The 23,024-nt window shown below is 41.7% G+C and overlaps 1 protein-coding gene across 1 annotated transcript in view; it reads left to right on the forward strand.

Annotated features, from left to right (window-relative positions):
* LOC126277983 (dystrobrevin beta) overlaps positions 1-23,024 on the forward strand; it is a gene marked incomplete in the record, with an annotated part of 561,627 nt that overhangs the window by 389,212 nt on the left and 149,391 nt on the right.

The following is a 23,024-nucleotide window of genomic DNA, read 5'->3' on the forward strand; positions in this document are numbered from 1 at the left end:
ACATATCGTGCACTATCAGGGGTGACAGTCCGTCACCGTTTACTGCGGCATGGGTTTTGTGCGCGTCGCCCACTTCTCCACCTACCTTTGACGAATGTGCAGAAACATGCTAGATGGCAATGGTGTATGGAAGGAAGGGGACAGGAATCGCATCAGACAGTGTTTTCGGGACAAATCCAGGTTCTGTTTGTTTGAAAATGATGGCCGCATTTTGGTTTGCCGCAGACTGGGGGAACAGCGCCACCGTGACTGCATTCGCACAAGCTCAAGATCGTATGGCGTGGGGTGTTATTGGGTACAACCACAAATCACAGCCGATGTGTGTCTGAAGCACTGTGATCAGTGTGACCTACGTGAACGACATCCTGTGAACTGTAGCCATACCCTGTCTGCACAACACCCTGGACGCCATTTTTCGGCACGAACACGGACGAGCCTTCTTGGTATCACAGGATGTCTGCCTTTTGCCTTGGCCCACCGTATCACGAGACTTTTCGCCAGTCGAAAATGTGTGGAATATGGTGTAACGACGGGTGCAGCGCTGTCAGCCAATGCCAACCACCACAAATGAACTTTGGAACCAAGTAAACGCAGCATGGATGGCTATGCGACAGTATGACATTTGCCGCCTTTTACGTGTCCATGCCATCGCACATAGAGCAAGTTATCAGGACCTATGGCAGACCCTTTTGGCTACAGGGCAGAAGGGCACATGGTGAATAGTGGTGACTGAAATACTACTACTGATGAAGTACATGTCCGGTGAATATGAACATCCTAGGACCATACAGGTTGCTTTAAAGCGGTAGACATGTAAAATTGATAAGTCATATAATTTTCCAGCCCAGGCTTAAATAATGATAGTGAATGTGTGTGTGTGTGTGTGTGTGTGTGTGTGTGTGTGTGTGTGTGTGTGTGTGTGTGCGTGTGTGTCAGCGCAGTAATAAAGGCGACGTTGAGACATAGACATAACACAATACCCCAAGGATTTGAATATGAATGAAGCTGCTCGATTTGTTCGTCATAGCGGGCACTACCATTTCAAAGACAACAAGAAAGAATTGACATTTGGAATCGAGTACGTAGCAAAAAGCCCTTGCTCACAGGGACGCATAAAGCTACACGCCATGAGTGAGCCAGACAACACATGAACTGGACAAACAGACTAGACACGTGTAGTGTGGTACTACTGGCGGGACTTTGGATTGCCGGCAGATTCTCTGTGAAATGTAACTCAACAGTCCGTTAGACAGGTAGTGACAGAAAGTTCCTTTCCGAAACAGTTTGTGCTTACCGCACTGCATGTCAGCATAGCCTGCGCGCCATTCTGAAGCCTACATATCGCCCGGGAATGTAAATGTATTGGAAATGTCTGCTTGGTATGTGAGACAGTACTGCAAGGAAACGTGAATAAAAATAAAGTTTACATATGAACTAATGTGAGTGATAATTTTTATGTAGCTACCTTTACACACACTGATGTTAATTTGGAGAAAATATGAAGACAGTACACTTGTGACATTCCCGTTAAGTCCAAGGCAGTGACTTCACTTTCTGTCGAATTATTGTGGAAATGAAGTGTGCAGCGTTTCCAGAAACCAGAAAGATGGAGCAAAGATTAAAATCAGGACAATGACAGCTTTACAAAATCGTAATGAACACATGGCTGGCGTAGGTAAAGGCAACATGTTGAGGTTTCGCCTCTTTATGAAATATACAGAAAGTAAAAAATAGTAATAATACCGTGTGTTTTATGCAGCAGTGCAAATGACCCTTATGAATTCGTGTATTTGATTATTTGACGTAGAAGAGACGCTTCCATTGATTGATTTCAAATGTGGAACTACACTTGATCCACTCACACTTGGATCAAAAAATCAAGGATCAAAATTCTCCTCTTTCAACTCCAAACAGAAGAAAGACAGCAATTTCGGTATCAAACGATGCACGTTTTCAGAATACGGGATCTCACGGGCCAACATTTCTCATTTCAAGACGCAGATGTAAACTTCGCTCATCTACAAAGATGGAATCTAGACCCCATTCAAAGTGTTCAGAGTGTAATATTTTTTTGCATGTTAATGGGAAAAAACGTTTTTATAAGGACAACCAGAAGCAATAATCCTAGTTGTATGATTCTTCTGGGACTTTCCAGTCCCTAATGTACTTCTCCTGTATAATGCTGTCGAAACTTAAAAATCCTCTGAACATTTTATGTATTTCAGTGACTTTGTACCTTCTTTTAAATAAAATAATCTGCTATTAATTCGGTAACTGATCACCAAATATTAAAGAAAAAATGTTGATCACTTATTTTATATGTTTCATTGTTAGAGCAAATAAAGGACTACATGATGGAAGGCATCAGATGTACAGACATCTTAGTGAGGCATCTACACTGTAGTGTGTGGAGGATGTAGTTCAGCCGGAGGAGATTCTGTGAGATTCTGGTGCCGTGTTTCGTATCGTGACTTGAGCCCACGCATTCAGCTTACCGTGGACATAAACAGGAAATTATTTAAACACTGTCTGTCTCCAAACTGTCTGTCTTTCTTCTACGTTTACGTGATGAGTTTGATGCGAACAGAAGCCGTGTCCACGGGTCTGCAGGCATGTGTTTCTGGCTTAACGAACCCTCTGGCACCGTGTCACAACTGGACTGCCCAACTTAATCGCCCGACCCTAATCACACACAAAATGTCTGGAACTACCCGGAACAGCGGGTGAAATGTAGCAGTCAGCGTCCTCACAATTCGATAGCTCTACGGTATCTAATTATTATCAGTACCTCGTTTTAGTTGAATATGGCACACAGATAGTCGCTGTGGCCGAGCGGTTCTAGGCGCTTCAGTCCGGAACCGCGCTGCTGCTACGATTGCAGGTCCGAATCCTGCCTCGGGCATGGATGTGTGTGATGTCCTTGCTTAGTTAGGTTTAAGTAGGTCTAAGTCAGATGGCTCTGAGCACTATGGGACGTAACAGCTATAGTCATCAGTTCCCTAGAACTTAGAACTACTTAAACCTAACTAACATAAGGACATCACACCACATCCAGTCATCATGAGGCAGAGAAAATCCCTGACCCCGCCTGGAATCGAAACCGGGAACCCGGGCGTGGGAAGCGGGAACGCTACCACACGACCACGAGCTGCGGAATGACCTCAGATGTTAGGCCCCATAGTGCTTAGAGCCATTTGAACCATTTTTGAATATGGCACACCTCTTCATCGCCGAATTGAAGCTAGAGGCGGTTTCATACGGATTGGCGTGATGTCTCCTGGCGGTGACTATTTTAATTGTCCGGTGTGCTTATGTAATCCCTCCCACGAATTTACGACCTTGCTGCGGCCTCTATGGCTTCTTTGAACGATACGGATGGTTGAACAGTAGGTGCAACTACATCGGAGGGGTAGGATACCTGTGGAGACGCCGAACAGAAATAGGGTTCCTGCTAGGATCAGCAGCTGTCAGTAGTTACAGGAGAAAGAGTTTGGGTGATTGACTTGTCCTTTTAATCGTAACCTTAGCGGGTGAAAGCTGAGAGGACCTGCATACATTATATTTCCTGAGTACATGCTGCTCAAACGCATTGTGTAAAAGATTGGCAGCATAATCTTTGGTAAAATATTCAGAAAGTAAAATAGTCGGTTCATATGGATCTCTGAGCGGAGATTGCGCGAGGGGATGTTGTCCGAAGAAAAAAATTATGTGACGTTTTGTGGGCGGTATTCTGGAATTCTTAATCGCATATTCCGGTCATGGAACTTTAAAGGTGTTTTTATGATTCATCCTGTAGCCTTAGAGCAATGTCTTCGAAACTTGGTGGTTAGGAAATTTGAGTGAAGCGAAGCGATTTAATCGTGAAGCTTGCTAGATCAAAAAGTCAGTTACTCAGCCAAAATTATTTAAACTACTTTTCATTTTGCGATATGATATTCTGCTGGCGTATTTGCACTTGCAAAATTGTCGGATGTCCTAAAGCGCGTCGTGAGTTGTACGTGATATTTCGGTAAAAAGACTTTTTAACATTTTCAGGTCGTTGTTGTTAAACGATGCTTTGCTCAGGTCAGAGTCCTAAATGCTAGGAGTGGAAATTTAATTGCGGGAACTATTTATTTACAACTTACACAAAATATATTCTCATTTCAGAATTTTACTATGCTTAAGGGTTGTCCCCAGCATTGTGTATAACCCGTTGCACGCGATGTGGAAATCGAGGGGTACCCTTCGCAGCGCCAGTTGAATTGATAGTTCGAGTCTGTGTAACAGTTCTAAAGTGAATGCCACGAAGAGCTTCCTTAAATTTAGGATTCAAGTTGAATCAAAAGGGAAGCCATATGTGCCCGAATATTGTCTTGCAAAATAATGGTCGGGTCCGAAAGAAAGTGTCATCGCTCCTTACTCCGAACTAGTCGCAGGCTGCCTTCCAAACTCGAACAGCTTAGCGAAAGAAGGGGCGCTGTTTTCTGCGAGACCTGCCCATCAATTTGCAGAGCAATACTCGGGCGCATATGGCACAAGATGTGACGGTTTTGTTCGAACGATGAGGCTGGAAAGTGCTGTACCACCCACCACACACCCAAGACTTCAGCTCTTCCGACCTCGCCGGCCGGTGTGGCCGAGTGGTTCTAGGCGCTACAGTCTGTAACCGCGCGACCGCTACGGTCGCTGGTTCGAATCATGCCTCGGGCATGGATTTGTGTGATGTCCATAGGTTAGTTAGGTTTAAGTTCTAGGGGACTGATGACCTCAGAAGTTAAGTCCCATAGTGCTCAGAGCCATTTTAACCATTTTTCTTCTGACCTCAGCTTGAATCCTAAACTGAATGAAGTACTTCATGGCATTCGCTTCGGAACTGTTAGAGAGAGTCGTGGACAATAGACCGCTCCACCACGAACTATCAATACAACTGGCGCTACTAAGGATATCCTACCACTTCGCTGGCAACGGGTTACACACTATGCTTGGGACTACTTCGAAGCACAGTAAAACTCTGAATCATGTATCTATTTTGTATAAGTTGTAAATAAATGGTACCCAATATTAAAGTTCTAAGCCCTCAACTACTCTTCACCTGCCGCTATCCACGCACACAGCGGTGGGGGAATATCGTTGGTGGGCTGCGAACTACGGTCTCCAGTCTCCGTGCTATCGGGTCCCGCTGTACGGGAGCACTTTCCTTTCCCTCGGCTCGGTGCTGGGTTCCACGCCTGACTCAGTTGTAGGCCGCCTTTCTTGTTAGCTTGACTGTGGCTTTTTAAAGCACGCAGCCCTAGGAAGAAAAATATTGCCTAAGGATCCTGATTTTGTTGTAATCTGTACTGTGGCCGGCTTTACTGCTGTGGCCGGTTTTAATACTACGGTGGACCATGGGTGTTGTGCAGGTATGGGAAGATTCATTGCGGCGCCTATGTTCAAGACACCTCTGTTCTACCGTGTGTACATTTTCCCCATAGCTTGCTTTGCTACACTGATACGGGATTTAGTACACTCGTAGTGTGCGAATGCCTAGATCATGTCTTACAGAAACTCGTAGTGTCAATGTTTCAGAGGGTGGGTGAAATACGCTTTCAACGTTGTCGCACCACAATTCTGCTGACTTTCCTGGAAGTGATGCCGACAAACGGCTGCTGCTGCTGATGATGCTGCTGCTGCTACTGACTAGGTACCCATTCCTTTTAATTGTTGGCTCCAGATGCTTCAATTCAGTTGGAAGGGAAACTGCGTCGAAACTCACCAGCCGGTCGCTATCATTGAGGCTAAGTTTCCGCAGATGTCTTACAAAAGGAATGGAATTGCGAATATGATGTTGACATTGTCCCACAGACGGACTCAGGAGAGCACCAGGTGTTCAGCCAAACCGTGTGTGTTTCTGCTCCTGTACAGCTGACTGTATGCCACAGTGGAATACCCCTTTGTGGACTTCTGGCAGCCCATGCGCACAGAGTGAAGCAACACCTTTTGACTGAAGTTTCTTGACACTTTCCGCAATGAATGTACAGAGAAAAATCTTCAGGCGCACTTTGCCTTCGATGGAAATTTTTATAAGAGATGCATGGGGTCCACATGCTGTGTCCTACATCACCGATTTTGTACAATTTGTTCATGAAAGATTTCGATCAGAAGGCCCTGGAGCAGAGCCAACTAAAACCAACCCGTTTCTACCGTTACTTGGATGATATGTTCAATATTCGGTCACGTGAACATGGCAGTGCAGTGAAATTTCTCCCTCATCCCAATTCGCTCCACCCCAAAATAGACTGCTTGACGCTTGGGAAGGAACAACTGGCACTTGATGAGGAACAACTGGCAGTTGTTCCAGAACAATCGGCAATTGCTACGAACATCCAACCAACGATAGTGACAGTGAATGTTGAGGGCGGGCTGTGTTTACAGCGAAGGCTTTACACAAATGCTCTTTATGCATTTGACATTTCATGCAGTATGGTATTTATCAAAGGCTGTTGTGACACCGATTAGTGTGACATTCCCTGTGGTATGGCAACATGTCTGGAAGACATCAGTTGAGTGCTTCCGATCGAGGGCGAACAGTTGTGCTGCTCGAAGTCAATCAAATTGTCACTATGTACCCATGTATCTGCCAGAAACATTTCGCGCCGACTGAAATAGGCTGTTACATCAATCCCACTTTATCCACCCTATCGTAGAGAGAGTGAGACATCGTTGGTGTAGGGAACATGTTGGTTGGGGTCAAAGAGTAGTCCAGGTGATTGGTATGGCCGAAGCGTTATGATCTGGGCAAGTATTGTGCTGAATATGTGAACACCGCTGCAAGTGTTTGTGCAGGGTACCGTTACAGCACAGCGGTATTGGAGAGAGATTATTCTGGACCAAGTCCGTCTGTTAAGGGTTGCGGTAGGTCCTGTCTGTCTGTTTATGGTCGACATGTCCGCCCATACAGAACCGCTAAGGTGTTGAACACATTGAACAGTGAAGATATTGAACTTACGGAATGGCCTGAGTATTCCCCCTACCGAAATCCTTTAGAACACGCCTGGAATTGATCTTGGTAGACGTGTTTCTTAACGAATACCCCCCTTCCCCAGATCGTGCAAGAAGTGAAAACCGTCTTAAGAGGAGTAGGCCAATATCCCCAAAAACTCCTCAACAGTTTTGGTAGCCAGCATGAATAACAGGTGCAAAATGTGCATTAATGGCCAAGAATGACCTGTTCCTTTCTGAGATTCCAATATCGACCTTGATGGTGAGAGTCTGACCTTTGCCAAACATGAACATTACTTACATCTGTTAGCCGGCCGAAGTGGCCGAGCGGTTCTAGGCGCTACAGTTTGAAACCGCGCGACCGCTACGGCCGCAGGTTCGAATCCTGCTTCGGGCATGGATGTGTGTGATGTCCTTAAGTTAATTAGGTTTAACTAGTTCTAAGTTCTAGGAAGCTGATGACCTCAGAAGTTAAGTCCCATAGTGCTCAGGGCCATTTGAACCATTTTGAACTTACATCTGTTATCCTGCTTTCCCATGTGGTAAAATCTGTACCATTTTCATTATAAATATACCAGTCCACCTAATTTAGGGATGTACTGTTTTTCGTGTCGTACATGATTGCCTGTGATTATTCCTGCCCAACAATGTCTCTGTTCCTTAGCAATTGTCAAGCACTGTACAAATAACATTATCATTGAGATGAACAGGACGCCGTGCTCTCGTTTTTGATGTCCTTGTGAAACGGAACTCAGATGGCAAGCAGGGACACATTGTGTACGGAATAGCTACACACACTGATCTGTATCTGTAGCTGCACGCCTCCAATAGTCACAACTACTCCCAGAGTGAAGGTATTTTACGCATACTTGCCCATAGGATGCAATGTACACGCAGGTATAGGCCGGAAGCAATTCAGGCAAACCATTTGAAACTTAAATCAGGATTACTGGATGGAGACTTCAATTCTCCCGAACACAAGACAAGTTTTTAAAACGGTGCAGCTTCATTCGGTTTATTCCTAGTCTCCGATACTGTTTTGCAAGGAAGTTCAATATAAAAAGCTAGTGCTGTACTGTTCACTCATTTCCCTGTATCGATCACCGTACACACAGTATTTTAAAAGGGAAACTATACGCGCTATCGGCTGACATCAGGACCGTCGAGAGGGTGATTTCCATTTAGTGTACCGAACTCATTAAAAAAAGTGCGTGCCCATAATGAGTGACGTATGTCACATAGAAAAAAGATATTACTGTGTACTGCAGAGCTTTGGAGCACAGTTTTTAACAAAGAAAGAAAAGGAAAAAAAGCGTATAGTATGTAAGTGTGATGTGAAGTGGCAGATTGTTATTACTAAGTACTTGTCTTATCTAAGTAAGCCTTCACTGAATAAATTGTATTTCTTAACCGTTATTTCAGCGCCTTTTCAAATGAGTTGGTTTTATCAATCTCTCTATCTTCCTCGGGCAATTATTTGCAGAATTTTATAACTTGGTAGAAAATTCTTTTTCGGGTTTTACGTTTATTCTTTCTTGGTAACCGTACGTTCAGTTTAGATTTCGTTCCATGGTCATAGACAGAACTGTTTCTGCGGCGTTTATTGAGGTTATATTTAATGTACACGTCTGGTTGGTAAATATATTCATATGGTGTAGTGATAGCCCCCTAGTGTTTTGAAAAATATCTTCATAATATAATGAGCTCGATTATTATTTTTAGTTATTATTCTCGTGGCCCTTTTCTGTAGTTTGTAAACAGAGTTTATATTTTGTGAATTTGTTCCCCAGGAAAGATACTGTAACTAAGAATTGAGTAACATGTGAATAATATGTAAGTAAAATGTGCTGGGTGTTCTTCAAGGAAAGGTTAGGGACATAAAATTTTTATGACGTTCTCTTTGCAAGTATCTTTGTGTGTTCACTTAAAGTGAGAATCAGTATTCATTCCAAGAAATTTTATATTTTTTATGCAGTCTACAGACGTAGCGTTTACATTTGAGATCATTTTGAACTCTTCAAACTAAAATTCACAGCATTTGTTTTCTTTATTTTAAATGTAACTTGATTGCATATTGACCAGTTGTTGGTACATTTGCGAAATCCTCAAAAACCCTAGTAAAAACCGATCCTACATACGGCCACAACAATAAAATATCTAGGGATAACGGTGCGTATGACAGAGTTGATGACCACACGTGGTTGACGGTAAAGTTCTAATGATTCGCGGGACTCATTGCAGAAGGATGTAATTACATATCAAGGAAGATGTTCACAATCGTATGTCGTGTACCGGACTGTAGTTCATATGGGCATAATTGATTTATTATTATTGTTTATTTCTTCTGTCGCTAGGCACTATTCCTGTCCACACTCACACAGTATGCTCTCAGAGAGGGTAGGAAGAATTAGGTAAGAGATACTAAAATACGTCTGTGCATTGCCTGTTATATTTTTTGTAAACCTTTCCGAGAACAGGCTACTGTATAAAGGGAACATAAATAACACTGGTGCGCGTTGCTTTTCGCCATTCATCGTGCTGACGCTTCGCAGTGCCGTAATACGGCGGGTGCCGTTGCTGTTTCGGCAGGTGGGTCGACCCCGCTTCTTGTTTATGGCCGTAGTCGTGGCGTCGTAAATCTGTTTTCGCGGCTGTCGTTGTCGGCTCAGAATTGCCTCGCGGGCCCCACAAGCCCCCACCCCTCCGGGCAACGCATTCCCCGTTCATATCGCCGTGTGTTGATGTTAGGCTGCCCTGCGCTAAACTTGTTAGTGGCACTCGGCGGACTGCTTCGGGCTAACATTACCGAGCTCTTTAGCTTTGTGACGCACTGGATCTCTCTCGCTCTCTCCCCCTCTGCGCTATAAATTGTCTTAAATTACCATTGAATAATATTTTTTTCTGAAACACAGCGTCAGACAGTGTTAGATTTACACAAATGCAACTCGACATGTTTAGTTTTTTGCGCTGTTGTAAAGAAATTATTTTTGGATGAAAAATGATTATCTCCAAAGAGAGTCATCAGACTTTCAATTTGTTTGACGCCGTCACCCATCTTTCCCCGTTTTGTGCTAACGTTATTTGTACGTAACTGTTACCCACAATATCGTCTACAATCTGTGTAGCTTTCCATGGACCTCTTGTCTCACTTACACTGGTGTGGAGAACGTAGGGAAGAAAGTATGTTTCGCATATGTATCATTGCCAAGTAACATAGCTCGAAGAAACTGAGACCACACATAGAAAGAATTGCTACAGTTTAGTTTAAGTGTTATAGTGCCTACGAACAATAACATATGTAACTCTACCTCACTCAAGGTAGATGTACTTTCTGACTGGTGCAATGCCAATAGCTTGTCTATGAACATAAATAAAACATAAATAAAAAACAGGAATTAAACATTTCTTATAACAATAGAATCACCTTAGAGACAGTTCCTGTAAAATTTCTTGGCATTGTTTTGCGAAATAGTTTACGCTGACAGACACATGTGAATTAGTTAACACCAAAAATTTCTAAAGGAATATTTATGCTCAGAAAAGTACAAGCAACAGTAGATGAGAAAATTTTGCTTTCTGTCTATTATAGTTATATTCACTCTCATTTGACGTATGGGACAATTTTGTGGGGAAATAATTGCTACTCAAAATGCTTATTTGCAGCCCAGAAAAAAGCTGTCAGACTGATACGTAAAGTACCGCCTAGAACCCACTGTAGAGAATTATTTATTAGTATTTGATGATGTTGCCATGTATATACATATTTCAATGTCTCTTGTACATTAAAAAGAACTTGTCTAGTTTTGATCTGAATTCTGACGTACATAGTTATAACACACGACACTGTAATGATGTAAGAAAAGACTACTGCTCATATACCACAACTCTAAACAGCTTCAAACACACATCTGTAAAGCTATTTAATAAACTACCAGAGTCACTTAAGAGTCTGGAGCTGAAAAAAATTGAGGTATTTGTAAGAACTTGATTAATTCAAAATTGTTTTTATACAATGGAAGATTTTTGTGGGCATAATTTCTAACATAGATTAATTATTTATGTATTTATTGTCATTGTTGTTTGTACATTTATTGGCGTTGCTTCTACAAGCTTTACATCCCTGTAAATGTTTTGTTTTTGGGCAATAAAAATAAATCAATCAATCAGTGCAGAAGGTACACTGGACGTACCCTTGAACGGCGGGAGGTGGGAACACGTAATGCACCCAGGAACACTGTCAAACATGATCGTTTTGGTGGAATGTGTATTATAGCGTACTGACCTCCAAGTCTTTGAATAGTACACTCACAAGTAATGTTTTTTCCGACAGTGTACTCGTTCCCCATGTGCGTCTTACCAGAGGTGCATTCGACCCTGACTTCATTTTTATGGTTGGGAGTGCCGACAGTATGGAAAGACACAGTTAAAGCAGCCCTTGGGATAAGAGACCTGCCCGTTTCCCCGACTTAAATCCCATCGAGCATGTGTGGGATGCGTTGGGGAGACGTTCACATGCGTCAACAACCATCTGGCAATCGAGATCGAGTGGGATGTTGTTTCAAGGCGTGGCAGGCAGCAGAAGACTCTCCGAAGGGCCGATAGAAGAGCCTTCTCCGTTCATTTGACGAACAGGTTATGGTGCTGTCTGTGGCTGACAAAGATCCCGAACCAGATGCAATAGCTCACCCTGTTCCAAGAGAAGCCTCTCGGCCTGCAAGATTTGGCCGTTTATAAAGGACCGGTGTGCTAGTAGTTCGGAGGCTCCAAGGACAGTTGCGTAATGGGGCCCCTTAGTTATATGGCTCCCAAGGATGCACTCCGTGTGCTTACCAGGAGTCGTCGTTCCAGATGTGAAACAGTTGCTTCCAGATGCCATGAGGATCACAGGGTAAAGCCAACTGCATCTGGTGGAACATGTCGGTACTAACGATGTGTGTCGCTTTGCGTCCGAGGAGATTCTCTATGGTTTTGGGCGGATAGCTGAAGTGGTAAAGACGGCCACTCTCGGGAAAGTGTAGAAAGGGCTTCAGATTCAAAGGGTGCGGACGAACTCAGGAAGGCATAGCAACAACTGATGTTGCAGCCGTATACTGTTGTATGTACAGAAAGAACCAGCGCTCCAAGCTCCAGGCATTAATAGAAAGCAGTGAAGCTCAAGTAGTTACAGATGCTGAAAGCTGGCTAAAGCCAGAAATAAGTCCAGCCAACATTTTTACTAGGGACATAACCGTATTTAGAAAGAGTAGATTAAATGTACTTTTTTCAAACCTTAGGCGGTGTGGTAGAGCAACCAGCAGTAATAGTATGAAAGAACAAACAGTCTTGGTTGAAAAACTGTGATTTTTTTGTTTAATTTACCCTCCAGCGACGCGTTTTGCCTTACACAAGGCATCTTCAGATCTAAAGATGCCATATATAAGGCGAAACGCGTCATTAAAGGGTAAATGAAGTGGAAAAATCCAGTTTTGCATACAAGATTATTTATTTCATACAGATTAAATGTAGATGGTGACGGCGTCTTAGTTGCTGTTAAAGTAGTTTATGATGTACCGAAATTGAAGTAGATAGTTCCTGCGATTTAGTATGGGCAGAGGCTATACTTGACAACCGGAATAAATTGATAATTGGTCCCTTTTACCGACCTCCCGACTCAGATGACACAGTTGCTGAACAATTCAAAGAAAACATAGTTATCATCACAAATAGGTACCTCGCACATCGAATTATAATTGGTGTTGACTTAAATATATCCTCGATTTGTGGGTGAAAATACGTTTCCAGAGCCAGTGCTAAGTATAAAATATCATCAAAAATTGTACTAAATGCCTTCTCCGAAAATTATCTTCAGCAATGGCTTTGTTTATGAATAACATTTCTGCTGCTACTCACTATTTTCTTTTATTTATACTTTGCTCGGCGTGTTTCGGAAAATGATTCCAGTTTTGAAGTGCGTTTTTCTCTGTGTACTATGCTATTTTTACGTAATGTTTTTTCATGTGTAAGGTTCTGCTTTGTTCTCTGGACTTCATTGCAATATATGAAAAAAACCGCAATTTTTAATTGGTTATCAATCTTTACATATACTTAGTGGCGAAATTTGGAAGAAACTTAGTTACAGTTTTCTTATGGTCCATACCACACACAGTTTTCTGTGCACAGTATACCTCAAGAATAACTTACAAAAACAAACAGTTGCTAAACGTTTTTAGAGACAATTCATGGAAATAATGTTATAGGTCATCAAGAGAGTATGATATGCTTTTCTACAGTGTGTGCCAATATTAACAATCTTAACCATAATTTACTTATATCTGTTTTACAGTTATGCTTATTTCTGTGTGGTGTTATTTTTATTTAAATATATATTGTCGAAGCACCTGAAAAAATTCACTGATTCATTCTCAAGTTCTTCGTTTGATATTTTATCCCCATAGTTTCTGTAACTTGAATACATCTCCAGTTGTTATAACAGATTTTATATATTGCAGTAGAGTCAACAGAACAAAGCTGAACTTCACATATCAAAAATCTTACGTAATAATAGGATAGTACACAGAGAAAAAGGCACTTGAAAATGGGAAGAATTTCCCGAAACGCGTCGTGCAAAATATAAATAAAAGAAAATCGTGACTCGTAGTAGAAAAGTTATTTGTAAACAGAACCATTGTTTTCATAGTCGTAGGCCTTTACAAACCGTTCCAACACATCAAATCAGATAGTGTGAACAATTAGTTCTGGAGCTCAGTCCTAGTGTTAATGGTTGCGAAAATACACTTGACCTTCTAGCAACAGATAATTCTGAGCATCAAGGTGGATACAGGGATTAGTGACAACAAAATCGTACTAATGAGTGTGACCACCGCGATATCGAAGTCCAACAAAAACAAACGCAATTTTTTTAAAAAAAAAAGCAGATAAAAATTCGCTTGACTCCCTAAGAGGCAGACTCAACTCCTTCCCAACTAAATACGTAATCGTAGACCTGATGTGTCTTAAATTCAACGAAATTCCTGAGGCAATTCTCAGATTTATACCAAATTACAAGATGATGCCGATCCCCCATTCTACACAAAACAGGTCAGATCACTGTTACAGGAGCAACGAAAAAAGTATGCCAAATTTTAAAAAAAGTTTCAAAGGTTGCGGTGTTTTACTGGAGCTCGAAATTTACCAATAACTTCAGTGCGAGATGCTTTTAATAGTTTCCACAACGAAACTGTGTCTCGAAATGTCTTAAAGACCCAAAGACATTTTTGTCATGTTTTAAGTACACCAGCGGCAAGACGAATGATTACCTTTACTGCGTGATGACAATGGTGATGTCACTGATGACAGTGTCACTAAAGCAGAGTGACTAAACACAGTTTTGCGAAACTTCTTCACGAAAATCGATGAAGTAAATATTCCAGAATTCGAATTTCGAGCAACTACCCAATGAATAACTTAGAATTATATATCCATGGTTGATTGCAGCAGCTTAAAGCACTTAAAAAGGCAAGTCTTCTGCTCCAGATAACATACTAGTGAGCTTCTGTTCAGAGTATGCTGATACAATAGCCATATAGTTAGCTTGTCGAAAGATCTGGACCAAAAGACTGGAAAGTTGCAAAAGTGACACCAGTACTCAAGAAAGGAAATATGAGTAATCCGCTGAGTTACAGGCCGATAACACTAACGGCGGTTGCAGCGGGATTCTGGAACATATACTGTGTTCAAACGTTGTAAGTTACGTCGAAGGCAACGCTCTGTTGACCCATATTACTGATCCAGAAAATATCATTCTTGTGAAACACAACTAGCTCTTTATTCGCACGAAATAATGAACGCTGTCGACAGAGGCTCTCAAATTGATTGCACATTTTTAGGTATCCAGAACGTTTTGACACCGTTTCTCACAAGATATTTCTAATCAAATTACGTGCCCATGGAGTATCGCTTCAGTTGTGCGATTGGATCCGTGATTTCCTTACGTCACAGTACGTAGTAATTGACGGAAAATCGACTATTGCAGAAGCAATATCTGCCAGTCCCCAAGGAGGTGTTATAGGCCCTCTGCTGTTCCTAATCAACATAACCGATTTAGGAGATAAACTGAACAGCCCCCTTAAATTGTTTGCAAATAAAACTGTCATTTACCGCATAGTAAAGTTATCAGATGATGAAAAGCAATTGTAATATGACTTAGACACGATATCTGAATGGTGCGAAAAGTGACAGTTGTCTGTCTATCAATAAGGAAAAGTGAGAGGTCATCCACAGAACACACAAACAAATCTGTTAAATTTCGATTACACGATAAATCACACACATTTAAACACTGTCAATTGGACTAAATACGTAAAACTTACAATTATGAATAACTTAAATTGGAACGATGACATAATCTTGTGGGGGAAAGCAAACCAAAGACTACGTTTTATTGGCGGAACACGTGGAGGATGCAACTGGTTTTCAAAGAGTATGCCTACAGGACGCTCGTTCGTCCTCTTAGGGTATTGCTGTGCTGTACGGGATACTTACCAGATAGGATTGACGAATGACATCAGAAAAGTTAAAAGAAGAGCAGCTTGTTTTGTATTAACGCGAGATAGGGGAGAGAGTGTGTCACAGATATGAGAAGCGAGTCGGGAAGTTAGTCATTAAAACAAAGGCGACTTTCATTGAGACTAAATCTCCTCATGAAATTTCAGTCACCAATTTCCTCCTCTGAATCTGAGAATACTTTATTGTCGCAACCTACACAGGGAGAAATGATCATCATAAGAAAGTAAAGTGTTCATTTTCCCACGCGCTTTTAGAGGGTGGAACGCTAGCGAAATAGTGTGAAAGTGGTGCGATGAACCTTCGGCTAGGCACTTAAGTGTGAACTGCGAGGTGGTCATATAGGTGGAGATTTGGTTGCCAAAAACACTGGTAAAGGAATGGAACGCCGCAATGCAAGAACTTCTTAGCAAACTTCTAACCGGCATGGGAGCACGTTGCAGGGCAAGCACTGCCACCCTATTAAAACCATGTCCCGTTTTTTTTGTTTTTATTTTTTTAATGTCCATAAAACCGTAATGAAACGCAGTGACTTCACTATAATAGTGAATAAAAGTGTCATTGCTGTTCGTCTCGTTGCGTATGTCTTTCAGTTGCCTTGTGCATTATATAGGAGCAGTTTGACTTAATTGTGATACTCAGCACTGACACATCATGCGAAATTTACTTTCGTCCTTCAGCTTTGTACAGCAGCGTATTTTTAGTAGTTCATTTCTTACTTTTCTCTTTCCGCTGTTCGTAACATTTTTCGATAGCGCTAAATTTCAAACGCACCCAGTGTCTTCTAGTCAGAATTTCCAATGGTCCACTTTTTGCTTTGACATTGCTGTGCTCCAGACGTACACTTTCCTCACTTACATATCAGTAGAACTCTTTCACAGAAGAAAGGTTGCCCAGCCTGTCCCGATCTAATTGTGATACGTTCCTTGCTTCGCCCATCCTATACTTTCGTGCTTGTTAGATACGAGAATTCTTCCACTACTGCGTCAACCATCGAGTCTGTGGCCCCTGCAACGATTGAAAAGGCTGCTTGCCCTTCTTCAGGAACTAGAGGTTTGTTTATCCCTTCCATACATACCACTCCGTTGCGGTATTGTATCGTTGAGGCACGCAAGCCACCTAACTCGGCGAGACCCGTGGTTCGTGAGGGGTCTCTAAATCTTCAAAAGCCTTTCTTTAAACTGTTTTCTCGGACAAGTCATAGGGCGAATATCCTTTCGTACTCCTACATTTCTCCGCCATAACTCATCTTCTCCGAGTTCGACTTCAACCAGTTTTTCCGTTCTTTTGCCAATAAATCATCTCAGTAATTTGCAAATATGACTTTACTAAACTGATGATTCCGTAATATTCACACCTATCAGCAGTTGCTTGCTTTGGAATTGGTATTACATTCTTCTTAAAGCCTTGTTTCACCTTCCATTGTCGAAGGCTTACTCTTGCTGTTTCAAGGGTCGTGCTGGATTGGTAAACATTGTTGACATGTGAGGTTGGCGCCGAAGAGCACAGTGCGTGCTATTAACTTTATTTGGGCAGCGTGGGCTTGAGTGAAACTGCCTGATACACTGGACAGGAAGTGTCAGGCTTGAACCATTGTTGATGTCGCTGGCCAAGGAAGAAAAAAAAAAAAGTCTTCGTCTTGGTTTCCGCTGTCAGAGGCGTACATGTTAATAGCTGGATTGGCGCATCGTATGAGCAGCTAATACTGATCGCATTTCGACCTCCCCTCAAATTGTGACCCGTGTTACACTCAATATTCCAAACATAAGGAAATAGTTTCTGACATCTCGGCTACAAGGAAGAATGCTGCTCGTAAGGCCGGCCAGAGTGGCCGAGCGATTCTAGGCGCTACAGTGTGAAACCGCGCGACCGCTACGGTCGCATGTTCGAATCCTGCCTCGGGCATGGATGTGTGTAATGTCCTTAGATTAGTTAGGTTTAAGTAGCTCTAAGTTCTAGCGGACTGATGACCTCAGTGTTAAGTCCCATAGTGCTCAGAGCCATTTGAACCATTTGAACTACGTTCGGACCTCGCTGGGCATACCTATTATTTCGTGCCAAGTAAAAAAAAAAAAATAAAAAAACTCTCTCCTAGCATTATTTACTTCAGTTATCTGTCGCAAAAGTCATTTCGTAAAGTGTTAGTTTAATAATGGTAGTATGATTAATAATAATTCGATAATCAAAAACGTTCATTCGACTTCACAAGACTTTATCTTATACGTGAATGAAGGTAAACAAACCCGCTCTCTTATAAATATAGACCCGAATCCGGTCTGTCATAAAAGTTGAAGACAGGACACCTAAAAATCACATTCTTTTACTATAAAACATGGTTACTTGTGCTTTTAGTTGGGCTGTGAAGGACGAGCTTCTGCTTAATTTTAGAAGATTCGGAATTCTAGTTCACAAAACCAAAGCAAATTCAGTAACATTAGTGTGTGTAGCTTTGTAGCAGCCATTATTGTATGTAGTAAAGAGATTCGTTAGCTGTCTAGATTTGTTGTGGGGCTAGCAAAAGACTAGCGTCGCGAAGTTTTCCGACTACAGTGCCGAAGATTAGTTGGGTAGACCGGATACCAAGTGTGCAGGTATTGAATCGAATGAGTGGAAAAAGAAATTCATGCCACAACAAGATTAAAAGAAGTCATCAAGGAATTGTCGGTGAGGTCGCAGAGGGAAGTGTGGGGGTAAAACAGGTCCAGAGGGTTGTAGTTTGCGGTAATTAAGCTGAGATCAACAGGCTTTCACAGAGTAGTCCAACAGGGAGAGCTGGATCAAACGAGTCTTTGGCCTGACGACCACAACGACGACGACGCAAATTCTGCTTATGAAGAACTAGGGAGTGTGTGTCCCAAGAAAAGTTTTCCACTAGTACTGCTTCAGAGTTCGTGACTATCTGTGTTCTTGATCTCTTAGGCTACATCAAAATTATCATCTAAATTAGGATCATGGGTTACTTTGGGCGACACTTTCGGTACAGATGGAGATGTCGTTTTACGTGAGCGTGCAGTAAGCAGATCGGATGCACTGTGTAGCCCCAACTTTTGCAGCATGTAATTATGTTGCAATGCGCTCACGAAGAACAAAGCAGTCAGTCGTCTAAGAACCAACGTAGTTGACGCATACGCAAAATACTCCAAACTCCACTAATGAATTTTTACATGATATGTCCTCCACTATAGTTGCTGTGAACGTTCCAGGGTAGAAACATCAAGTACTTGAATACTGCTTGTTTTTACAAAAGTACTACGGGCAACAGATTCATGATGAACCGACGCAATGGAAGTATTTAGGTTTTTGTTACCAGGAGAAACTGAAAAGTGTGATGCGCTATGTAAGTAAACACCCATATGGAGAGCGGTCGACGAAAGAACCAATGCATGTGGACGTTTCATTGCCAACATCATTGTGGCAAAAACGACGGAGAAGACCCGTGAAAGACATTATCGATTTCCTGCAAAATATTGGAATGCCGAAACATTTAACTGTGGCTCGTTTTATGAACGACAGTTAATGCGGGTGCTTTGGCCTGTATGCTGAAGGAAGCAACTGCTCTACGCGTATCCTCCCCGCAAAATTACTTGTGCACTATGGATTTTCTAAATAAAGGAATACGTAATGTAAATTGTACTTTCTTGGTATAGTTGTCATAGTTTTGGTACGTTTAAGTGCATATTAGGGTAATATGGTATTCATGGTGTATGATGTAGTTCAAAAGTTGATGTCAGTTGAAATTATTTTTTCTGTTAAAATGTTTAATATTCTCGTGATATTCGTTATTCTCTTACATATTAATTTTCATTTCATAGATATGCACATATGTTGCATAAAAATTCGGGCTTGACTGAAAACTGAATTGGACCTGTTGAAACGAAGAACGTTTGGACCTGTTGAAACGAAGAACGCGAAACGCATTTTATTGTTGCATTCCTTCTGGTTTTAGGTAAATCAAGCTATTATTATGAATAACACATACTATGATTAGAAGGTTCATAGTCAGTTCGATATTTTATAGCGGAACGATGTACGCAAACATAGCAACTTCGATGTGGTTATCCTGCCTTTAATGTTTCATTACTATGGAGATTGTTTAGTTTTTGTTTAATTTATTATGTTTTAATATGTGTAATTTACATTCCACGTTTTATGCGATTTTTATTTTTAGATATCTTTCACGTTCTCATTCTTTTTTTAGAAAATAAAACCTCTTCACAAAGGAAGCACTCGTAACAGTTCTGGCCACAATTTGTATCGGTTTAAAGCATAGCGCAGACCTATCCTTTTAGTGCACGGCACACCTACTTCAGTAAGCATGTTTGATGACCGCGCCAGGGATAAACATCTGCCTATATTTTAAGGTTGCACCCTGTATCGTACCTTAGCTATTATAGAGAAAAAATTGTAAATGCTTCTTAAATAATATTTTAACTATGTATCGTGATTTTTTGAGTGTTCTGAGGATTCCGTACCATAATAGGTAAAAACGGAACCCTTATAGAACCACTTCGTTGTCAGTCTGTTCATAACTCCTTTTCTCTAGAACTACGTGTCAAGTTGAAATTTGTGTCAGAAAGTAAGGCCTGTAATTCCTTAACGGTGTGAAAAATGTAAGCTAAGTCAGTGCAGTGCAGAGATACGGCCATTTATGTCACTTATTTTGATACTTGCCAAGTGACTCTCAAAAACATATGGGGTCCTTCCCGTTGTCCTAGAGAAATGAACTTTGGCAAGAACGAAGGTTTTACAGTTCAAATAAAGAAAAAAATCTGAAAATTATTTTTATCACAGCAACGACACCAACAACCGTTACGAAATTGTCTAGAATTAAAAACAGCCCACAGTTGCTCTAATTATAAACTACATATGGTACCGTATGTCCTCTGTCACTACATCTGTTATACTAGGCGCACAGTCGTCAAATGTGCTTCATTCTGCGCGCCAAAGGTGGCGCTCCCGACATTGAGCTACAACGCACCGTTTATCAGGAAACTAGTTGATATCTACGATAAAATATTAATAACAAGCCTACAAGTGCAACTGAAAGATCATATACATACTAATACGACTGTACAACAGTTAAAATGGTGTTGCATACGATCATTAAAGTGGTCAAACATTAACAAATTCATATAACAAAGTTTGCATCACTATTTGGAGCATCAGCAGAAACCATGGCCAAGGTTTTGAATAAACATAATTAGTGTAACTGTGGGCTGTTTTTCATTGGTGAAAACTTAATTTGTTATTATATCATACGAAAAAATACTTTGTCATTTCTTAACAGACTGTCGATCTGTCCGTCTGTTAACTATCGATATCAGGCAAAAATCCTCGAGACTCTCGATTGCCAGGACTGTAAACCTAATTGAGTTTGTACGGTACTCTCAAAGCACTAGTGCTACTCGCAGTTGGCCAGTCTTTTCTTTTCTTTTTTTTTCTTTTTTTCTTTTTTTTCCTCTCCTTCCAAAGTTCGTCTTGTTTCGTTTAGTGCTTGCTGAATACATACAACGAAAAACGTCGGGGTAGGCTACAACTCTGTCTTACTTGCTCCTCAACTACAGTTTCCCTTTCATGCCCTTTGACTCTTGTTACCGCAGTTTGGTTTATGTTGTAGATAACCTTTCACTATCTTCATTTTATCCGTACCACCTTCAAAATTTCAAAGCTGTTCGAAGTTTTTTCGAAATGCACTAATGCTGTAAATGTAGGTTTGCCTTTCATTACCCTATCTTCTTAGGTAAGACGTTCCTACATTCCTCTGGAACTCAATCTGATTTTCCCCGAGGTCAGCCTCTACCAGTTTCTATTCATCGGTAAATAACTCGTGTCAGTATTTTGCAACCGTGACTTATTAAACTGATGTTTTGGTAGTATTCACACCTGTCGGCGCCTGCCCTCTTTGAACTTGGAATTATTTCACTCTTTTTTAAGTCTTAGACTATTTCAACTGTCCGATACGTCGTGCACACCAGGTGCAATATTTCATCTACATTCATATTGCGCAAGCCATCTGACGGTGTGTGGCGGAGGGTACCTTGAGTACTTCTATCGTTTCTCCCTTCTATTCCAGTCTCGTATTGTTCGTGGAAAGGAGGATTGTCGGTATGCCTCTGTGTGGCCTCTAATCTCTGTGATTTTATTCTCATGGTCTCTTCGCGAGATATACTTAGGAGGGAGCAATATACTGCTTGACTCCTCGGTGAAGGTATGTTCTCGAAACTTCAACAAAAGCCCGTACCGAGCTACTGAGCGTCTCTCTTCAGAGTCTTCCACTGGAGTTTATCATTTCGTAACGCTTTCGCGATTACTAAATGATCGTATAACGAACCGCGCTGCTCTCCGTTGGATCTTCTCTATCTCTTCCATCAACCCTATCTGGCACGGAACCCACACCGGTGAGCAGTATTAATGCAGTGGGCGAACAAGTGTACTGTAACCTACTTCGTTTTCGGACTGCATTTCCTTAGGATTCTTCCAACGAATCTCATTCTGGCATCTGCTTTACCGACGATTACTTTTGCATGGTCATTCCATTTTAAATCATTCCTAATGCCTAGTCGCAGGTAATTTATGGAATTAACTGCTTCCAGTTGCTGACCTGCTATATTGTAGCTAAATGATAAAGGATCTTTCTTTCTATGTATTCGCAGCAAATTACACTTGTCTACATTGAGATTCAATTGCCATTCCCTGCACCATGCGTCAATTCGTTACAGATCCTCCCAAATTTCAGTACAATTTTCCGTTGTTACAAACTCTCGAAATACTACAGCTTCATCTACAAACCCTCAGTGAATTTCCGATTTTATCTACAAGGTCATTTATGTACAACGGTCCCACGAGACTCCTCTGCGGCACACCTGTAATCACTCTTACTTCGGAAGACTTCTCTCCATTGAGAATGACATGCTGCGTTCTGGTATCTAGGAACTCCTCAATGCAATCACGCAATTGGTCTGATAGTCCATATGCTCTTACTTTATTCATTAAACGACTGTGGGGAACTGTATCGAACGCCTTGGGCAAGTCAAGGAACACAGCATCTACCTGGGATCCGTATCTGTGGTCCTCTAAATCTCGTGGACGAATAGCGCGATCTGGGTTTCAGACGATCGTCTTTCCCGAAACCCATGCTGATTCCTACAGAGTAGATTTCTAGTCTCCAAAAAAGTCGTTATACTGGAACCTAACACGTGTTCCAAAATTCTACAGCTGATCGACGTTAAAGGTCTATAGTTCTGCACATCCGTTCGACGTCCCTTCTTAAAAACGGGGACGACCTGTGCCCTTTTCCAATCCTTTGGAACGCTACGCTCTTTTAGAGACCTACGATACACTGCTGCAAGAAGGGGGGCAAGTTCCTTCACGTTGTCTGTGTAAAATCGAACTGGTATCCCATCAGGTCCAGCGGCCTTTCCTCTTTTGAATTTAGTTGTCGCTGGTACTCGTGGTGACATAGGTGGTTCTGAGGGAATGTCGTCTATTTTAGGCGGCTCGTTTCAGCTTAGGTCTTTCAG

The sequence above is a fragment of the Schistocerca gregaria genome, chromosome 6, assembly GCF_023897955.1.
Source record: "Schistocerca gregaria isolate iqSchGreg1 chromosome 6, iqSchGreg1.2, whole genome shotgun sequence".
Taxonomy (NCBI): Eukaryota; Metazoa; Arthropoda; class Insecta; order Orthoptera; family Acrididae; genus Schistocerca; species Schistocerca gregaria.